Below are 6,732 nucleotides of genomic sequence, written 5' to 3'. Positions count from 1 at the left end.
CGCGTAGGTGCATCCCCCTAATTAATCTTCGAAGACTCCACAATATCATTCATTTTTGGAAGCCCGCGAGTGAAGGTACCGCCGTTGACCGAGTCATCTTATTACAAGTCAAACATTGGTAACTACATCCAAGTCACAAGTCAAACCACACAGTTGGTCTTCCAAGTTAGGAGGCATAAACATTTAAGAGAAATTTGTGTTGGAAGAATCACAATGATGGAATAATTGTTTAGCATCTTAATATTGTACGAAAATTCAACACAAATTCAGAGAAAAAATTTGATAGATTGGACACCGGAAGTTTATGTGAAAATTTTGAAAAAGAAAAACAGTCATATAATTATAGTTTTTGTATGCAAGAGGATTCGTTGCAGAACGATCGGGAGTGATTGCGGCTGTCGAAATTGGTACATTGCCTTCAAAGTGTGCCACTATGCCGTGTTTGGGACGAAGTGATGAACTGTAGAAATGTCTATTGCTCCGCAAAGTCGGTTGTTACAATTTGTTAGTGTTGAGCCCGATCCCGTCCTGCTTCCCGATCCCGCAACAATTACACCACATGGTGCTTCGTCACTCCACAATTAATATTGGTCGCTACTCCACAATGTTGTTCATTGTTCAGTAAGGTGCTTTGTTTTTCTCCTACTGCGGTTTTTGTTCGTCAAGTGTTCGTTAATCCGCGATGAGCAGGGAGGTTGAAAGAGGTCGACGGTGGTTGGCGACGGCAAGAACGAGAAGTGTTTGTTGGTTCTTCGGTGCTGAAAACTAGAATTCAACTCCTTTTCTTCTTGATTCTCATCCAAGCTTAGGTCTTAGACCCGTTTAATGAAGAAAATATAGTTCTATTTATAAAGTCTAAGAGAGGCCACTTGACAAATAAAAAAAAATCCAGATCACTCATTTAGACGGTTCTAAGAGATTTTATTGATCGGACGACATAACAGTGACAAAATTGAACGATCTTGACGTTGAGTTTGTCTAATTTGAAATCTATTAACATTCCAATTGAGCACCGAAAACTTCCAGAAATTGTTTGATGAGTCCATCTGGGCTTGATTTAACATGAATTTGACATACCTTTATGTTATTATGTTCGTCTCATCGAGCCTGTCAATTTGACCATAAGTACTGAAATCGAAGTTCATGATGATTTTTAATTGAAGTTTGAGCATTTCTTGTTAAAAAAATTACTTTGAGATTCATGTCATGTCTCGAGATTCATGTTGAATGATAAAAATTTTTTGATGAAGTATCAACATATGTTGGATGATAAATATTTATTGATGGTGTATCAACATGCATAATACAAAATTCTTATACATTTACATATCTATCATTTAAAATTTTATATTTATATTTATAACATTTTAATATCATATATTTATGTTTGAAAAGATATATGCTATTTTTTTATGTAAATACAAAAGTTTGAGCATTACACATGTAAATAGATAAGAAATGTGTGGTATGAATGTAACTGTCATGTGTCATGATGCTAAATTTTAATGGTGACTGTACCAGACGTTAGGTGATGGGTTATGATGCTGACCGTTGACAAAGAGGGTGATATCATTTTCATGCGCATCACAACTTGCAAGTTTTCTCAGCGAACTAATAATAGAATATATAGAAGAAAGAGTAGTAAGTAGGGCTCTAAAAATATATCATTGTTTTAAGCTCAAATTATAAATGAACCGAAGATGAATAGTTCTTTGTTCGCTCATGTTCGGCTCATTTTAGCTTGAAATAAAAAAAAAATCATATAATTATTTATATATATTTATATCTAAGTTTAAATCAAAACAATTTATATGATAATATAGTTATGTGTTTTTTTTTTTTTTTTTGCATAGAGTCTTTTTTTGTATAAATTTGATCCAGGTTATCCCACACTTTACATTACATTATTTTTAATTAATTTTAACGAGTCAATTTCGAGCCCACATCAATTATTTTTAATTAATTTTAACGAGTCAATTTCGAGCCGAACACAAACACACTGTTCATGAGCCAATTTCAAACTAGAGCAATTTCGAACGAGCCAAGCGGGAGCTCGCTCTAGCTCAGCTCGTTTGCAGCTCTAATAGTAAGTTTTCAATTTGTTAGAAATGCTTGTGTAATTATTGGCATTTTATAATATCATAATTTAAAAGAAAGGCTTCGCGTGTAACTTCTGTCCGTCTTTATTACTTTTTTTTTCAAGTTCGCACTGTTCATGAGTCAATTTCAAACTAGAGCAATTTTGAACGAGCCAAGCGGGAGCTCGCTCTAGCTCAGCTTGTTTGCAGCTCTAATAGTAAGTCTTCAATTTGTTAGAAACGCTTGTTTAATTATTGGCATTTGATAATATCATAATTCAAAAGAAAGGCTTCGCGTGTAGCTTCTGTCCGTCTTTATTACTTTTTTTTTCAAGTTGCATTTTTTTAAATATTTTTTTTTTCAGTGAATTTCGAGCGAACTTTTTGGTATATGAGCAAATAGCCAACCATCGGGTCACCATGTCATCCGTAAATTTTATCTACCCGAAGTATATTTTACATACATATCACTTAATTTGTGTGCATTTACATATCTAAGACCTAAACTTTAATTTTTACAAATATATCTCACCTTTCGTATCATGCAAATTTGTATTTGACCTCTTAAATAAATTTAAAATAGTCATGCTTTGATATGATACAAAAGATTTGAATGGTATAAATGTAAAACATAGAGTTTAGATGTTAGATATGTAAATACATAGGAATTAGGAGATATGCACATAAATGCTCCATATAACTTGTCTACAAATAGTGGATAAATACGATCAAAATAATTCCAAGCTTCTCTATCGATCAGTGACTTGATGAATTCATTTCATCTGATCTGTTCTAATGTCATGTCATAAGTGGAGCAGTACACATGAATGCAATTAATCTTTGAAGATGTGGAATGAGTGACAACTAGAATATATGATTGTATGAAATATATTTCTAGTTCTTACACTTCTAGCTCGCTAGTTTAAATCATTCAACACCACAAAATCTTTCAAACTCTTTGATTTGAGTCTTCCAACACCACAACATTTGCATTACTTATCTATTACATAAGCTCGATAATACAACATGCAGTCATTAACACTATAATCTATCTTCTTTGGTATCAACCGTAACTTCAACACCAATTTTTTTATTATGTACATGTCCGCTGGTGTTAAAATTTTCTCTAGGTTTGTCTCCTTCAATAATCATGTTATATAGTTAGAATATACTTTGGGCATCATATGAAAATCTGATTTAATCAACATTCTAAAAGTCACTGATAACCCAGAGTGTATGGTGATACCTTGACACAAAGGTCATTATACAATATTCAATAATTCATATAATTTTTTAGCTTTGCTATTTGGTAGCTCGTCCTTAGCCATTTTCTCAAAAAATCAAATTACAGTTATGTTGAACACCTTTTCTTCAATTTCAATAGAAGTATAATCACTTGGACGTGCAGAGCTTGATAAACTATCAGCCTGATCATATTCAACATGTAATTCATACTCTTCATGAGCAGTCTATTACCTATAACTACTTTGAAATCTATTATAATAAAAATATAACTTGAGTTTATTTGATGTTTAGAAATGATTGATTTTTATGTTTTGTGTATGTGCATCAAAACATACCTTTGAAAGATGAGAAGAAATCTATGATATCGTCTGCACAAAACTCTCAACACCATTTGAAAAACTTATTAGCGAGTCATTTCTTCCAAGATGCAATCTATTGTACATCCATGCTATTAAATGTTGGATGCCCATTGATGCCTTATAGATTTAAGAATAAAGGTATTTAACACATCTGTTAAATAGATCATTAAATATGAATGTAACAATTGAATGTGACATCTTAAGTAAATAAATACATAAGTATGAATGCAACAATTGAATGTGACAGCTTAAATACGTAAATACATATGCAACACGTAACATTTTCATATCACATCAAATATATCACATTATAATCTGCAAAAGTGAAATACACATTTTCAAGCATAGTTAGGTGGCATGTATGAAATAATCAAAGTATTGCTACAAATGTGCCAAGTTGGCTCATGAGTTGGTCGTGCCCAGCTCAATGAATGGCTCATGAGCTTCCTTAATGAGTTAGCAAACAAAGCTCAAGCGGATTTGACTCAATTCATTTGCTTGTAATCCTCCCCGTTCATTTGTCATTTTATATACAAATACATATAATCATACATATGTTTGGATGTAAATTTATAACCGTGTATTTATGGGTGTACGTATACATACGTACGGTCTGTATATGTATACATATATATATACCATAGGAAGAGCTAGAACACACCGACATAAGATGTTTTGTAGGTTATCCCAAGCTGTGCAGTCTCTTACTTGTTAGCTAATGACCAATCAAATAACTACTTTAATGCGAGATATTGCTATACGGAATGAGACATTTACATACGTAACACCCAATTCTTATGTATTTGCATATCTAGCACCTAAACTTAGACTTTAACTTTTATCCCGCACCCAAATCTTTCACATCACATCAAATATGCCACGACCCTATACTTTTTAAAAGTAAAATACAGCTTTTCTTGCATGTATAAGGTGGTTTGTAAGTTAAATTTAAAGTTTAGGGTTTGATATAGAAATATATAAGAACATTGTTATTTATAAAACTAAATTCATTTCATTTCATCTAAAATCATGTAGAAGTTTAACTCCTTTGATATATAAATACATAAGAACAATGTCCGATATTGAAATATATAAGAAAATTGTTATTTATAAAACTAAATTCATTTTATTTCATCTAAAATCAGGTAGAAGTTCGACTCCTTTGATATATAAATACATAAGAACAATGTCCATGAAAATTCAAGTTTGTGGAAACCCAATTAAGGGCCCGTTTGGGGCAGCTTATAAGTGTAGGGGTGTTTTTGAAAACACTACGGTGCCGTTTAGATCGCGCGTTTTGATTGCTTATCCGAAAATGCAATTCCATTTTTACACTAAACGCAGACTATGGGTCGACCCCCACGGTCGACCCGCAGGCTGCGTTTCAGGATAAGGTGTTTATCCTCACAAGCTTCCCCAAACGATGCCCTAAAACAAGTGGCATTTACATACATAACACTGAGAAAATTGTTATTTACAAAACTATCAACTTGTTTCATCCGTCCCTTGAATTCTCACTAAAATATCAAAATTACCTTAACTGAAATTGATAGAAACCTATCAGTCAAGAGTAACTTACTTGTGACTAAAAGTAGTCACGGAGCCAACATCGAGTGGTTGTCGATCGTCACAGAGAAGCTTGCCGCCATCAAGAGAAGCGCACGCCAAAAAGATGCTCAAGCAAAGAGGGAATCAAAGAGCCAAAAGGAAGAAGTGAGAGTTTTGGGTTGTCATATTTGATTAAATTACAAGTTGTGTCTGATTATTAGTTGATTTATCAATCAATTCCTTATCCTCGACTGAATTTAACTGGTAAATAAGTTCAACTAAATTTAAGTAGTTTCATTACCCGCTAATGTTGGTAAAGTAATCTAGTTGAAATTAATTGAACATGAAGTTTTAAATTGGGACAAATTTGATTAATTTTACCAATAAAAAAGTGTTAGTTGAATTAAAGCCAAGCATGGTTAATCAATTGGATTATATTATAAAGGTTGACTTAAGCCTGCTTAGTCAAATTGGTCAAGATAAACTAATGGGTTTAAATATATAAATTTTGGTTAATAGCCCTAGGTTTGATCTCTTTAACTCATCTATTACATCAAATAGATCAATTTGGGCTAAACTAAGGTCGAACATCTCATTAGGCTGATATAAAGGTCCACTAGTTCAACTTGGTCATATTTAAGTGATTGGATTTTATTTGTAAACGAACCGAACATTTGTTTGTGTTTGTGTTCGGTTTGGTTCGTTTGAAATTTGGTTTGTTTGAAATAAGCTCGTGTTTGAAATTGTTCATGAAGTCACTGTTCGTGTTAGTCTTTCTTAACGAACAAGCCGAACACGTGCTGTTCGTGAACGACGAGCCAGTTTGACCTAATATTAATATAGATAAATAATATATTGTACTAAATATATAACTTATATTATATAAATATATAATATATATTAGTATATTACTAATATAGTATATTAATATATTATTTTATTATTTTATTATATATTATAAATTATAAAATTTAATTTTATAACGATTCGAACACGAATGAACGCATCATTATTCGTGTTTGGTTCGTTTAACTAATCGAACGAAAAAAATTTGTTCGCGTTCGTCTCGTTTACTTATCGAACGAATCGAACACGAACTCATTGACGAACCGAACACGAACTGTATGTGAACAACGAGCTTCTTTGACAGTCTTAAGTATATCCTCCTTTATTTAAATCATTAAGATAATGGACTGCTCTTATAGGCTATATAGAGGTGTAAATGAGTTGAGTCGAGCTTCAGCCAACTTGGCTTAAGCTTGAGTTTGTTTGAAAAATTTAATCGAGTTTGAACTCAGGCTCAAGCTTAATTCTATGAGTTCGAGCGGGCTCATAAGCATGCTTGTTTAGCATGAAAGAGAGAAAAAATATTAATTTAAGCTAATGTTATAATTAAATGACCACGAGAATGATTATTAATGAGATAATTAATAAGAAACTACTTTATTAAAAAAAATATGGAGTATCAATTTGTAAATATTTTTAATTATATATATATATAT

General features: G+C 32.2%; 1 long non-coding RNA gene across 1 annotated transcript in view; it reads right to left on the bottom strand.

Moving 5' to 3' along the window:
* Window positions 1-6,732, bottom strand: part of LOC110019237 — a 36,290-nt gene that overhangs the window by 7,006 nt on the left and 22,552 nt on the right. The gene's annotated exons all lie outside the window — the stretch shown is intronic.

This window comes from Phalaenopsis equestris, unplaced genomic scaffold (genome assembly GCF_001263595.1).
Source record: "Phalaenopsis equestris unplaced genomic scaffold, ASM126359v1 Scaffold000054, whole genome shotgun sequence".
In the NCBI taxonomy this organism is placed as follows: domain Eukaryota; kingdom Viridiplantae; phylum Streptophyta; class Magnoliopsida; order Asparagales; family Orchidaceae; genus Phalaenopsis; species Phalaenopsis equestris.
The sequence above is the reverse complement of the archived record's forward strand: the minus strand, read 5'-3'. Positions and strand labels throughout refer to the sequence as shown.